This window comes from Strix aluco, chromosome 6 (assembly GCF_031877795.1).
Source record: "Strix aluco isolate bStrAlu1 chromosome 6, bStrAlu1.hap1, whole genome shotgun sequence".
NCBI lineage: Eukaryota > Metazoa > Chordata > Aves > Strigiformes > Strigidae > Strix > Strix aluco.
This window is the reverse complement of record NC_133936.1, coordinates 28,403,561-28,419,415: the sequence shown is the minus strand read 5'-3', so window position 1 is coordinate 28,419,415 and position 15,855 is coordinate 28,403,561. Positions and strand designations below refer to the sequence as shown.

The window sequence follows — 15,855 nt, the reverse complement described above, 5'->3', positions numbered from 1 at the left end:
GGCTGCAGATACAAGTTCAGCTTAGCAATTTAGATGCAGGTTTTCTCTGAGCTTGGGTGTTACCAGCTCATCTCCACTGTACTGTACTCCTACCAGTAAAGCAATCACAGGCTCTGAGGTCCACCACAGTCAAGACACTTTCTGACTCTGGTGGGCTTTAAATCAAAGGCTAAAAGCATTGCAAGAAAAGGGAGCCTAATGCATGTAGGCTCCAAAATTCCTTGGCCTTAATAAAGTACTAATGGTGGTACTCATTGACGTATGGCTTAGGAAAGTGCTGGTTAGGAAATATGCACTGCTGGTTGGAAAAATCCAACTTTGGCAGTCATGGCACCCCAGTCGGTGAATCATCTGTACTTGCCAGACATCGAGACGTACTGCTGTCCTCAGAAGTGTGGCTGTTCATAGAAAACGCAGCTTCATTCAAGTATGTTACAAGACTGGATGTCCCTATAGTGAGAGTCATCCTGGAGAGAAGGGCAGTTATCCATGAACTCCAACACCCTGCCTCTGAAGTCATTCCTCTTGGATCTGTGGCCAGCTGTGCTCCTGGGGCTGTGAAGGCAAATCCAGATGTGGAGGCACAGGATGTCAAGTGGCAGTTCTAGGTGACTACAGCTTGCTAGATGCAATACTGATGCTAGCAACACAACAGTGAATAGCCACTATTATGTGCAGAGAAGTGAGTTTAACAGGAGTAAATCTGACTGGGTCCTAATTTAAGGCAGCAGTTCTGTGAATCCTTTCTGATTCAGTGAGAGAAGAACTGCAGTTGCTCTGGAAGAGTTGCAGTAGGGCAGGAAAAGGAAGTGGGGTCCAGCCAAGATCACCACACCTCAACTGTACATGCAGTAAGAAATAAGCTCAGTGATATACCTGAATTGATACAGCAGTCATGTGCCCTTAGTGTTCCTAGATGTTGATGTCATAACTGGACAAGGCTCTGGCTGGGACAGAGGGGAGCTTTTTCTGGTTCTATTTTTGTTGCACAGCCTTAGGTGGGCAGGATTTTTTGCTTTTCATCTACTAAGATGATAAACTGTTTCAAGACTCTTTCTGACTCTTGTATCTAGCACACAAAAGATTTGATATAGAAAAATACTTTCTGCTCTTGCATCAATGCTCAATACAGTTTTTGCACGTGCTCAAGTGCAGTTGTATAGACACAAGAGTACTGCTGCTGTGCAAAGACCAACACCTTAGTTTAAAAAAAAACAAAACAAAACCCAACAACATTTTAATATCTACATTTGTGGAATCAAACTTTCTGGACACTCTTGTTCTAAATCTGGAAAGCATGCAGAAATGTATCTGAATTTTAGGATTTTTTTTCTACACCCATACTAATTCTCAGTTTCTCTGCTCCTTCTCAGATACTTCCCATCAGTCTCCCAAGTCAACTTCCCTTCAGTCCATCTTGTTCCCATTCTCCTCATCTTCTTTCCCTCTACAGCTTGAAAGGATACAAGAGTGTCTGCACTAGCTTTCAGCACTTAGACCCAGAACTTGGCTTAGCTAGGTGAAGCCCAGAACTACATGTCAGAGAAAAAAAGCTGTACTATCCTATGCAGATGGAATGTATCTGGAAATTTGCTGTGATGGTCTATGAAGCTTCTACTGGACAGGAAAACTGTGAATTGTATATAAAGCTTACAACATGGATGAACTTAATTTTTCATGAACATTGGAGGGACACATTCCAGCATCAAGGCCATTCCTGGGCCAAATCTCAAAACCCTAGCCTTATGTGTGAGTATTGAAATCTTTCACATCTTGGCAACCTCTCCCCTCTTAACTCTTACAGGGAATGAGTCTAGGATGGAAAAACAGATCTATTCTGGGCTGAAGTATTCAGGAAAAAGAAAAATCTATCATGAGGCAAATATGCCTTCATTTGCAGCTCAAATACATGGTGGTGTCTCTACAAGGGGATCTGTCAGGTTGCCTCTGTAGTAGTGTAGTCACCAACTTTGCCTACCCTGAAAGGAGAGTATTGACTGGGGCACAGGAGATGTGGTTTTGTTCTCAGCTCTGTACTAAACTTCCTTGTGTAGATCATGTATAGCCAGAGTGGTTTTAGGAGATTGGTGAAGTGCTTTTATATACAAAAATAATAGATAAACATACAATTAAAATAAAAAAAAATATAATAAACTCCTCCCCAAGCACTAACCAACCATTCATTTGGCTGAGAATCCCAGTTGACTTATCTACCTCTTTGGGAGCCTAAACCCCATTAGGTGAACTTGGTAAGTGTCTTTTCTACTACCCTCCCTCTACATAGATATCTCTGGGGAAGTTGTTACTTGTGTCAGACCTGTGAAAATGGGATGTTGTGCTCTAATTCTAATATAGGCAGTAATATACATGGAGACAATAGGGAGAACTTACTGCTGTGATGATACAAGTACTAATGGAGTCATTGAAGCCCAAGTGCTGGTAGTCAGGATAGTCTCCCTTCCTCAGGAAGTACTGATGGCCTGTGTAGTTGGGACATTCATAGATTGTCCAGCAGCCAGTTTCCACCTTGACAGAGTTGCAGTGGTTGAGGTGGGCATGCAGGTCTGGCTGGTCTGTGGTGGCTTTGCAGGAGCAGCCCTCAAAGTCTCTGTCCTCAAGAAAGTGATCTGCTATAAAACAAAAGTAACCCAAATCACCCTGGAAAGTATTTGAAAGCTGGCTTTGTTTTGCCTAGATTGTACAAGATGATCCAAAGACTGCAAGGGACCATAGGGACAGTTCTATGAGGCTCAAAGACTAGCAAAGCCCTTATGTTGAATTTCTATAGGATGCACGGACTGATGTCTTCATTTTCCCTTTCATCATGATTTCATGCTGGAAGTAGTCTGTCAGCAGCTTCATTACAAGTTTTTGGAAGCATTTGGAGAAAGTGAAACCCAAATTGCTCTTTGACTGAAAGGTCCATGGGTGACTTCTGTGTATCACACAACCATTAAACTTTGTGCCCTGTTAATCTCCTGCACCCATCCCTGGGCTCCTAGAAATCTTCTGCAATGTAGAATACAGACAAAGGAAGGAATAATTCTACATCTGAATTATGCTGAAGCTTTCACCTCTCTTAATGATACAGGAACAAAACAAGCCTGTTGTGTTTAATCTGAATTAATCATTGAGCACTCTAGGTCCTGTTGGGCAGCTATATCTTAGCAGAAGTAAAATCAAATTAGAGATACCTAAACTCAGTTGCATTGCTTGGTGATATTTATTACATTTGTTTGGAATAGAGTACTTCAATCTTATTTTCCTGTACATCTTAGAAGTCTAAGAACCTATAAACTTTAGGTCTCTTTCAGCAGTTGACAAACTCAAAGGGAAACTAGCCAGACAGAAAAATAAAAACAAAAGATGTTTATGTGTAAATGTTTTAGCATTTGAAAGCTTCCAAGTACACTATAGGCTTTCTTTAGGAAACTTACCAAGGAGCTAGATTATAAAACAACCTCTCAAGGTTTCCTCTCTGCTAATTTGTTGGTAGACCAACAAACTATGTTTACAAACATACTTGCCTACAGGGAGCTATGCATGTACTAGCTTGTTTGTCAGTGCTCCATTCACTCAGCTGTTCTTACCTTTGCCCTTTTTGCCAGGGTTTAGCTGTGAGACCTTGGCATGCAGGAGGAGTCAGCAGTCCTTTCTATAGAACGCAGTGCTGCATCCACAGGAATAGGATAAAAGAGAATTTTGGGTTCAGAGAATGAATATACTGATGTATTCTGGGGCTATTTAGGTAAAGTTATTCTGCTGATGATCATCTTCAGGTTCTAGCAGGAACTTTTTTTCTCAGTTTATGCCTCATTTAAGTAATGGGAGGTAACCTGAGCAAAAGTTTTGTGATACCAGTGCTAGATCAGGCTTTTAAGGTATTTTCCATTCAGTCTAGTGAAGGCCTAAGTACAAACCAATGTTAAAATCTCAAGGAAATGTTATCTATTTGAAATAAAAAAATAAAATCCAAGACTGTTTTTCAAAGAAAAAAGATAAGCAGCACAGTTTTAAGTTATTCTCCTGGAGTTTTAAATATTTCTCTATAACAACTTCCCCCCCCCCCCTCCCCCCCGGGACCATTCTTTTTTCTCCTTCCACACCCACCTTTAAACTTACCTTCACAAAATTCTGTCACATGCAGTGCCACATTTTCATATTTCCTGCTTGTACTTCATGGAGCAATAGTTGATCTTTTTGTCTCACTGGCTTCTTGTTCAGCCAAAACACTACATGTTTGTGCTTTCTTGCATGTGTCTTTCACTACAAGCCTTGTATGGTGATTTCATGAAGCTACAAAAATTCAGGGGCAAATCTTCAGCTGGCCTGTTTTTACACAGCTCTGGTTGTGCCTCTGATGGGTGTTGTAAATGGTATTACTCCTGTCAGCCTCTCTCTTGGAGGTGTTTCCTCAGCCGGAAATGGTAGCCTTTACTGAAAGCAGACTGCGGGTAGAGTGTGAATGTAAGTCTAACAGTTGCTTCTGAATACCTCCATCCTTTCTTTGGATCAAAACTAACTTCTTCCTGATGCTTAATGCTAAGAAAATTGAATTCACTTACGGGAACAACTTCTATGTGCAAGTCTGTGCTTGCATTTCTCAAAGATCTTTGACAGGCTCGGAAGTGTTACACTTTTTTTTGTTCTTTCTGTGATCATGCTTGTGGGGCCTGCTTGTCTTTTGGGTCCAATATGGTCCTTCATAGTTTAATACAGTGGGTACTGGGTTTGGTGATGAAGTTTGGAACCTGAAAGACCAGAGTAGGGGCAGTGATATGTGAATTCCTTATTGTAGCTACAAATGTAGAGCAGCCGTCATGGGTCAGACTGGTGGTCCAGCTAGTCAGGTAACTTGGCAGCAACCACAGCCATGAGTTGGCATGGAGGGAAGGGTAGATATGAAGCAAATACATATGATACTTTGTTCAAACTTCAAGACTTCAAGTATTTTTAGCTCAAAGAGGTTTCCTGAGCAGGAGGTTACTTCTCTCTGGTTAATAACTCTCAGCAGACTTGTCTTCCAAGTTATTCATCCAGCTTTCCCCTGAATCCTGTAGACTTACACCTCCTATGACCCTATGCTACAGATGGGTTGTCACTGCAGGAAAGGCTGTGGGTTGATCTTAAACTCTGGAGCCAAAATATCTTGTTAGCCAAATAGTTTCCATTATTTGAGGAGTCTGGTTATTTACATCTGTTCCAACTGCTCTCAACTAGTATGCTGTTATGATAGCTGCTTTTACATGGAGATTGACTGCTTTTGCACCACAGAAAAACTCAAGCATAGTGATAATCTGAAAACAGTAGTGAGTGTTTGTGTAGAGAAACATACCCTGCATGCCAGCAACTGTAGTGCCTGCTACCATCCATAAACCCAGCTACAGGAACCTAGAAGACTTGTTAGCGACAACTTGGATGCTCTCTGTGAATTCTCAGTGCTCCTCTCTTCTAGCACCCTTGTTCTTAAGGTCTGCCTAAGATTCTCTGAGCATTTGTAAACAGAAGCAAGTAAAACCTCTCAGTGCTCCTTGAAAACTAGGAATTGCCACCATTCCTGTCTCAGGTGGAGAAATTTGGAGAGGTCTAGCCACCCCCAAACTCTAGGACGCAGCAGAGTCAAGAATCCAGACATCCTAACTATTGCTCTGATCACTGAATAGTACATGTCTGTTCATTCTTGCCTTTGACCAAAGGAATGCAGCAGGTAACCTACACATCACTACATAGCCATATTTCTCAGTTGAACTAGATATGTTGTTGGAGTACGTGGGCATATGTTAATTGCTATCTAGGGAGCTGGTCTGTTTTTTTCTTTTATTCTTGCTGAAGGCAAATTAAATATTTTGGTTCCCTGTTCTAAGCAGGCAAGTAGATACTGTGCTCAAACTGCTGTGTAACTTTGCAAACCTGGGTTAGCACACTAACCTAAGCATGCTCATACACATATTACAATCTGCAGTTCCTATAAATGCTCAATATTAGGCATTTGTGAACAAGAGGAAACATGCTTTTTCACACCTCCGCCTTGAGAGCTGAATTGTTCATGCTCCATTTCTCTCTGGCTGAAGCATAGTGTTTTTATGTACATCAGGCATTTGCAGCAGCTGAACAGCCTACTCTGTGCAGTAAAGGACAAGCAAGAGGGCAGAGGTAGGGTCCCATGTACATAAGAAAGGACAAGAAGGGCAAAGAATAGTTCTATTCTCCTCTCCAGTGTTGTCAGGGAAAGGCTGGTGAGGTTCACTAACAGGCTATTACTGATGGGTCATGTGAGCATGAAATAATGGCTAAATGAGGTCTCTGACATTAGCAAGTGGAGATGTGAGTTTTAATCAGTCTGCCTCGCTGCTGTAGAAGTTGCTTGGTTTTATTCAAGGACTCCATTATCAGAATGTTTACTAGGCAAAACAATCAATCAAAGCTTACCATTTAAAGCCCAGATTAAATGATTTAATATTAAACATATACTAGATAAGGTTGCAGAGTTGTCCTAGTACTTCTGTGCTCTTTGTACTGCTTTCTCTTTCCAAAAGTCTCCAGCACCTTGCTGAAGAGCAGTAGTATATTTGCCTAACTATCACTGAAAAAAAAAAAACCTAGACTCCACTACATAAATGAGAAGAGGTATGTTAAGATGTGAGATCCCTTAACTGTGTTTTGTTATATTTTATTATGGCTCTCATTCATTATTGCACAGAGTGCCTGCTGGCACAGGATTCAGTGATGATTAATTAGTAGGCATATCATAATTACTTGAATGATAATTAATGCTGCAATGGTCTTTTTCTAGCACAACAAGACATTGTCCTGTTTCTAATAAACACTGGTATGTTTATTTAATTCCTTTTGCATGTAGAATACCCTGGCAATTGGGAGGCTTGCCTCAGTCTCCTGCTGCAGCAGATCAGTACACCTCTGAAGTTAGTACACGCAGGGCGATTGATACCAGCTAAACATCTAGTTCATGAAGTACAGGTTCACTAAAACATGCTATATGAAGGTGCTGTGATTTAAGGATCTGGAAAATTGTTTCTGGAGGAAGCAGCTGGGATAAGACTGGGAAGCTTTGCTGGACTGGTGGTAGCACCGAGCAGCTTGTTTGCAAGAAGAATTTGATGCCAAATACAGTGTTCACCTTGTTCTGAGTTCCTCTGCATCTTTCTGTCCTTTTCTTCCTCAGTCAGTACGTCACTGGATATAATTATTAATGGGATTTACTTTTCTGTTCCACAGTACATGTTAATTTAAATAAATGCTAAAGGTCAAGCTGCATATTGTTAACCCTGCTAAGTGTAGAGCTGGAATCTATTCCTAAATCAAAACTTGTAAAACTGGGGAAAAATTAGATGAAAGAATTGGACTTTCCCCTACACCTACCAGGGTTAGCAATATGCAGTTGGACATTCGGCAGTTGTTCAAATTGTCATGTACTGTGGAACAGCTGGATAATTGTGAATATTTTTTAAAGTATTCTCCCTCTTCCCCCTAAAATGTGAGAGAAATCGGACTTCTCTCTGGACAGCACAACTTTAATTTGTTCGTAGTACTGAAGGAAGATCCATCTGAACAAGGATTTTGGAATGCTTTCACTGTTTATTTAGCATGGGAGCAATAACTCAGTGCAAGTCAGCCAGCCCCTGCAAAGGGACAATTTTGGTATTTACTGCACCCCAGTCAAGGGAATCTTCTGTATTCCCTGGGTTTCAGTAAATAGTGTCAGCCCCTGAAGTTGAGCATTTCTTACAAGATCCAGGAGCCACCTAAAACATCGAGGAAGAAGATCTCAGTGGGATGGATGTAGCCTGGGACTGATAGGCTATCACTGGTGAGCTCCAACATTTGGCCTTGGAGCTCATCTTTTTCACAGAGCTGAATCTTGTGGGAAACAGAATTCTGTCGTGGAAAATCCAGCAGAAATGTGGGAAAGAGAGAAATTTAACTGATTCTGACGTTACTGAATGAGACAGACATACAGAAAGGGGCAACTTTCCCACCTACCATGTGGATTTCAGAGAAATTGTGTTCTATTCTGGAGAAGGGATTGTGAAGAGATTCATTCTTTTGAAGCTAATAAAGGAGGTCTAATTCTTACCCACATGGAGGAGCTCAGGTGTGCCAGCAAATGGGTATGATCACATGTGTGGTAGGAAATAAATGGAGGATGCTTTATGATTTGAAGAAATGGGATTCATAAGGACTCTATATTGTGACAATAGGAGAAAATGTATTCACGTGACTTTGAGATGATCTGTAGTGCTTACTCGTGACAAGGCATGAATAATGTGGCCTTTTCAGAATTATACTACTAAAAGACATTTACCGTGTTACTCCATATGCTCCCATTATACGCTGGTGTGCAGGCAATTGCCATGTGGCAAACTGCTGAGCTACACAAAGCACGGGCATGTGGAGTGTTCCTGCTGCTATGGTTTATACTGTATAGTATATCTTACTAACCAGAGTAGTACTTGAGCAAGTATTAATTCTTTGCCTGATTTTAGCCAATGCAGCTTTTACATTAGGAAAGCCATACTCATTGCAAATCTGATTTAACGTGTTCTTGTGTCATTGAATCATGACATAATATGGTCATGGGCAAGTTGCATACATCAGCCCACAGCAGAACTTTATATCAGCTGGCCCTGCTAGACCTTCCCTGGGTAATGTAACAACATTTTCTACCCAGAAATAACCACTCATCTTTCTTTTAGCATCTCCAAATTATGAACAGGCCCTGAATATAGCACTGATATTAAACAGATTATTTCCTTCATCTCCAGTGAAATTTTGCATTGACTTACTGAACTTCAGCTGTCTGTTCAGTTACTTGAAGAGACTGTATACGATATTCTTAAGGAATAAACTATACCCAGTTTCTTAAACTGTGACACACTGCCAAGCAGAACTCACTTGTGGGATTACATGGCAAGATCTCATGGAGTTGCAGAGACTGAACCACTTCAGGAAGTCAGAAGTCTCCCCTTTTTAAAAAGTACTGCTGTCCTGAGTAATTGGGGTTGTCTTAAATAATCCAGTTGCTTTTTTCTACCTGTATGGAATTACATTGTTTCACTTAGGACCACAGGTCCACAGCAGTGGCTCCGGAAGTTTGTCTTCATAAAAAAAGTGATCTGCAATATAAACGTTTGCAAAGACTCATAGTCCATCCCAGTGTCTGTGTCAGAGCAGGGTACTGGCATACTGGGGCTTCCATTTACCTTCCCCATTTATGGCAGTTTGCTGAGGTGAAAGAGGAGAGCTGTGAGCAAATGCTGTGGTTGCTTTTATATACCACAGTCCTAATGCTGCATCTGCAAACAGTAACACAAAAGGGCCAATTCCAAGCTGTGGGGAGATCTCATGTTTTGTCTTTATTGTAGTTACAGCATTTATTGCATTTGCCATGTGGGACTCTTAGTTCTCTGAGTTTTTGACTGTGTTTGCTGATGCTATGTGGAAGTGAATGATCATGTAACTGTGGGGTAAACTATGCTTTCAGCTGGTATCAACTGTTTCATGTGGTGCACCTGACTCAAGGGGGCATGTGTGTATAAGAATGGTTCTTTACAGAACTTCCTCTGCCTGAAAGCTATCAAACTCAACAGACCTGAGCAGTTTCTGGTGTAGATCTGTTCCTCTCCTTCCCCACTCTGTGTTGATTACCCTTGCCTAAGTTTGTCCTATGGTAATCTTCCCTTGTGTGAGAACAGATGAACTTTGCTTCAGTTTCAATACTCTGACACCCACTTTATCCTGGAAACAGGAAAAGTCTCCATCTCACGTGGTGTTGTTAGCTTTTGCCTACTAATCCCTTCTATTGTGTACAGATTTTAACACAGATGTGTTAGGAGGAAATAATGATTAAAAGTTTCAGTCCGTTCCTGGTGCATGGTTAACTGCTGAATCCCTGAAGACTAAAAAGATTGAAATCAAATGTTTTTTATTAGATGTTTATCAGTGTATCTGAGTTACTGGCTAACACTGTAAATCAGTTTGGGTCAGTTGGTTCAATTTTTTCCCTTTGAAAGTCTGTTTTAAAAATTCAAAGGCAGCAAGCTGCATTAAACTCAAGTTGCTCTCTGTCTGGAACCAGGAAGAATTGTTGTTCAATGCTAAAGCAGAGTGCTTTAACACTCTGTTAAGTGTTTAACACTCTGTTTCAGGCACAGCTAGTAGGTTAAGGAAAACTGTATTCCTCCATTTTGGAACATTTCCTCAGTCATATTTTTTTCTTGTTTGATGCAGAGCTGGAACAAACCTTGACTTGTTCTATTCTGATTATCATTTTCTTGCACCTCAACCTTAGACTCTTAAAAACTAACTGCTTCATGGAATACACAAAGCTGATTATACAAATGTCTTATATCGCCAGTAGGTGAGACTTCAGATAAAAAGCAACTACTGCACTCCAAAACCATATTTATAATCTCATGTATTTGGGGAAACTCATTCAAGCACGTAAAGACCTTGTCAGCATGATTCATCAATTAACTTGGCATGCAGATGAACACCTTCATAGATCTAATTTATTTAAAATAACTCTATTTGCAACTACATAGTCTCCACCTCCAGTGGAACAAATGAGTGTGGCTATAAGAAGGGAGAGTAGGACAAGGTTTGTGTTAGTGGGGTGCAGCTTTGCTTAGAAGGTTTCAGGCCAAAGAAAAGGGCTGTCAGTGCTGTAGCAAGAAAGGAAAGAGAAAAGCAAGTGTGTCTTCTGGGGAAACGGATGGAGGGAATATGAAACCTCCACCTTCACATCTTTCCATCACAAACCACTTCACTGATGTTGTTTTTAACTGTATCCTTATTAAATGACAGGGGATAATGTGCACTCACCATTTCCAAACAGGTTAGATACCCCCCTGTCCTCTTTAGTATATTCAGCCCTATTCTTCCGAGCTTTCTGGGTTACCTCAGACCACCTGCCTTTATCCTGCTGGATTTCCTTGTCATGATGTTTGCTTGACTGTTGTACTTGACTTGATGTATCATTGCTGTTACTGTAAGTATACTCTTTAGGGCTTGATTTTTGTCTGATGAATGGATGGGCTGCTGACCTGGACTCAATGGAACTGGCAACAGGGACTGAGTGTGCAAGAAATACTTAATACAGAAAGTTAGTGCGAAGTAGTCACAGTGCTTTAATGTCACATCTGACTCTATTTCAAAGTGTAATCCCTTGTGTATAGAATCATAGAATTATTTAGGTTGGAAAAGACCCTTAAGATGAAGTACAACCATATGGCAAACTGGTAGGTAGATCTTTGGGGTGATGAATGATGTAGCGAAACAGTTATTGCTGCGTGGATTGCACACGAGTTCTCTGAACAGTGGATGTTAATGCAAGTCCCTGTGAAAGGCCATGAAGACTAGCCCTGGATGTCTTTGGCAACCACACACATACTTGCTTCACATAAATGAACTGTGTGTTTAGCACTGGCAGTGGAAATACCTGTGTGCAAGTACCTGGAAGATCCCTTCCATAACAGCACCTGACCTGGTGGCAGTCTGTGCAGAGTTTGGCAGTTGGTGTTCTTTCTGACTCTGCTTTGCTGCAAACAAACTCATTTTTTGGAGCCAGTCTGGGCTAGTTCCTGTTTTGAGCACCTCCAACCATTCTTAGATACGGAAAATGCAGCAGAGATGCTCTGTCTTTCAACCATAATGCCCCTTGTGGAGCCAGCATCCTTTACACTGTTTTAGAGAGAGCAAAACTGAATTTCTCACTGCTTTGACTCTGGTATTTGCTCTTGCTGCTGACTGCCTCTTGAAGATATGTAGTCCTATGCACTTAATACATTAGATTCTGTCCTGACAAAATCGATACTTTTCAGAACAGTTTGGTTATATTTTTGTCCTACAGATAAACCAATCGCTCGCACAAAATGGGTATTTTGCCATTCCAAGATGGATGCTAGATGTTTCCACCTGACATTTGACTAGGAAATAGCTCTTCACCAAAATGAGTAAGAATTTTCAGGAATAGCTAGAAATTTGATAGTGACATGTCTGAAGTCAGGATTACTGTAGCAGAAATGAGGGGGAAGTTGGGGCTTGCTTGCATGGGCAGTGCTCTAGGAACTCTGGCTACAGTCTAAGGACTCTGACTCACAATCTTGTGTGGGGCAATTTTAAGAAGTCAGCACCTCTGGTCCTGCAGGCAGTATGTCTGTGCCTCAGCTGCTGTGTTGTTCACAGCCAAGAGTGTTAGCTGAAACCATCTGATTTCAGTGTCCTAAACTGGGCTGTGAATTGCAGCACCAAGTTGCCACCATGAGTTCTGCTACTGGAGTCAGTACCTGCGGTACAATGGGCAGCTCTTAAATTGCCAGAATGAAAGTGGATGATGCACTGTTCAGTTCCCCACTTGCTGCACTTCAGTACCATGATTTCTGGTACTTAGAAAGAACAGAGCCAGAATGGTCTCTTACCTTTCCCACTGTGGATAGTGTTGCAGTGCAGTGGTAGGCACCAACTGGTGCTAAGTGTGTACATATGATCAGAGATCTCTTCTGGGTCCTATAGAAAAGCATTTGTTACTCTGCATCTCATCTGAGCTCTGAACTCTGTCCATTGCTTTTTCCATAGCTGAGAAGAGAGTTTGAAGTTGTCCTGGCTAATTGGTCTAGTCACAGCAAAGCCTTTTTTTTTTTTTTTTTTATTCAGGAGACAATATATTTCAGGAAAGGAAGAAATTTCGGTCAAGGTGGCAGAAGGCTATCGTTTACCAGTCCCACTGTGCACACATCTACAAGCACCTTTCAGCTCTCTGATTTTGGTGGTCTGAAAATGCAAACATGCAAACAGCAAACCACCTGATCTGCTGGGCTTGATTTTTGTGTGCAGGCAATCAGACATCAGTCAGCCAACAGGGGAAGGACTAGCTAAGGGGCAGGTACTTGCACTCTGAAAATGAAACACTGGTTTTACACTTATTAGCATAACAAAATTTCTGTTGCTTACTCCTCTGAACTCCAGCAGCCTTATCTATAAAAAACAGGAGGTATTAGCCAATGAAAAGTGAAGACCATGGCAGTACTCCAATAGTAAAGACAGCACTGGAATAACATGGCTAATCACTTATTTGTTAAAGTCTTACTGTTTATTTTATTGGAGGTCAGTGAAAAAAAATCAGTCATGAGATGTTAATCTCTCTCTAGCTGTTTAATCTTAACCATCCCCTCGCACTGTTTTTCTACTCACGTGCTCAACACCAATATCACCTCCTCCCCTCTTGTAATGACCTCATTTCAAAGTACAATTTCTCTCTCCTTTGACTTCCAAGGGGTCAGACTGATGCTGTTTCAGTTGGAATGAAATTTGCTCAGGTCCTGGCACTGGCTGCTGTCTACTGTTCTGCTGAATTTGTTTGCAAGAACAGAAGCCTCTGTTTAGAATCTGATGGATGATGTGAGCTCCGGGAATGAGCCTGTGCTGAATGTGACAGGGCAGACCTGTCCCAGCAGTGAACACAGGCCATGGAGGAGAGGTAGGAAACTGCTAAATGGGATTGGATAGTGCATTCCAGCAATCCCGCTTCCTGCAGAGTGAACTAACCAGACCAAAACAGCTGATGCTGCAGAAATTCATGGCTAAAGAGTTCTTCTATAAGGGAGAGTGATGTTGCTGTTGATCTTAAGTCCCCTCTAAACTTTTTCATCTAAATCCCTTAGGCCTTGAATTTTGGCTCACATGGCTTGAAAGGGAAGTGGGGGGATGCATGGTATGGCTGAGAAGCCCTGTCAACATCAGCACAAAGACTCACCAGTTAATCTGTAATTTCTGAATGTACAAAGCTGTGGTTAGATCCTTCCCCATGGACCGCTCAGAATTGAAAGGACAGGTGTCTGCAGCAACTAGATTTTATTTTAGACTGATTTTAACAGGAAATCTGTGATAAGTTATGTTTAAAAAAAAAAAGCTGTGAACCTGGTGAGCTGAAAGCAAGCTTTGAGTCCATGAGGACTTCCAAAAGGCCCTTTGAATCCCTGATTAAGTTTAACCATCCCCAGACTTTCTTGTGTAGTGTTGTCTTTTGGCATCTCCATAAATAGGCTCAGTGACTGAGAATCAGTGGGCAGAAGAAGAAAAGTAGTTTTGTTTCATAAGTGTTTATTGGTTTTTTCTTTAGCAGATATTTTGCATTAGAGTATGTAACCATCTCCAAGGCATGGGTTAATGCAGCGGTACATTATCTCACCATACTTTGGATGGATGTCTATCACCTGGCTAGAAGTAGCTGGGAATCTTAATTTCTATCATTTTTATATGTAAAGAGCTCTAATGGAGTCTCTCTACCTTGCAGTTAGTGTTAAACACACCTCTCAGCAGTGAACAATTCTACTACCCCACTTCTATGGAATTAAATAGAAAGAGTTGTGTAGAAACATCCCGTGGTGTGTGCCCAGGCTTCCAGCCAGAGGAAGAGAGGTATGTGGAAGGACAACCTCTTGCACCCAACTCTTATCCAAGGTAGAGTTAGTACAACGAGGAGGGTTGTGACAGCCCATCTAGGAAATGGGGTGTTCCTGAGCAGCACAGCATGGACGTAACAGAGGCAAACCATTAGAGACCTACAAATGGGAATGGGAGACAGTTAGGCTTCAGTGCTACACTGGCACTGCAGGGAGAGGCTCTTTCTTTAGCTGAGTTCTTTAAGGAAATAAGAAAGCAGGATGGTTAAAGGGGAGAGCTGAGGAAAATGGGATCTTCCTGAGAGGCACAACCCTCCTGTCACATGCAGGGAAGCTCGTTCCTGCCCCACTCTGGATCATGTGTGGGAGTTGCACAGCACTGTGAACAAGGGGAAGTGTGTACTCCCTGCCTCCTCTCTTTGGCTCTGTAAAAGTAGCATGGTGGGTTGAGAAGTAGTAGGGAAACACTGGGAAAATGTAAGCTCCCAACACACTAGCAGGGAAGTAGGAGAGAGGTGGCTAAGGGAAGAGGAGGGAATGTGAGAGTCTTGGATACAAGATAGGAAGGAATGACTGCTAAGGTTTAAAAACAACAACAAAAAAACCCCAAAACACAAATTGCAAATGTATTACCAAAGCTAAGCTGGAAGACATCGGTTAGCTCATCTACAGCTAAGTGTGGTACAGGAAGTCTGGGTCTTTGTTATGTCTTTGCTTCTTTTGCATTCCTTGTTTTTGAATCTGTTCCAGGCTTCTCTGGAGAGATTCCTTGTTTTGCTTCTGTAGCTCCCTGCAGGATGCAAATGTTAATAAGCGCAAGCACAGCATGCAGGGCTAAATCCATCAGGAGAGATGGGGACTGCATGGCAGATCAGCTTCCCTCCTGCTGTGTGACATGTGATGCACATTGAACTCAGTGCTGTGGGGGAGCCCCTTTACTTGGGCAAATCCAGCCCTGCTGCTGGAATGTTTTCTTAGCTCTCCTGCTCAGCAGAGCTGCAGGAAACAATAGGCTTTAGGAAATCATGGACAAATAGAAAGGCAGAGCCTAATTCATGTATATGCTAGGCTAATCTGATGTTACTGGGTCCTCTATGGAGACAAGTTTTTGTTAATTTTTTAAGAAACAGTCTTCAACTATTTTTTTTTTTAACCTAAAAGTGATAGTGTTTTGCAGGGATATTAGCCAGAAGAGTGCCTTCCATGTATATGTTGAATATTACTGGAGTTGACTTTCCAGCTCATGAGTGACACCTCCTGCCAAGGTATGATACAGTTGCTGTGAAAATCCAATTTAGGATTTACACTATGTTAGAAATTAGTGCTACTATAAAACACCTCATGCTAAAGAGTGCTGACAGGGGCAGACAAGAAGGGCTTTGTGGGCTCTGGGTGGCCTGAGGTGCCGCTCTGGCTGTGACATTCCGTGGTAGTG

General features: G+C 41.7%; 1 pseudogene; it reads right to left on the bottom strand.

Annotated features, from left to right (window-relative positions):
• Nucleotides 1-281: 281 nt before the first annotated feature.
• The window catches only part of LOC141925523 (gamma-crystallin B-like), a 27,364-nt pseudogene continuing 11,790 nt past the window's right edge, over nucleotides 282-15,855 (bottom strand).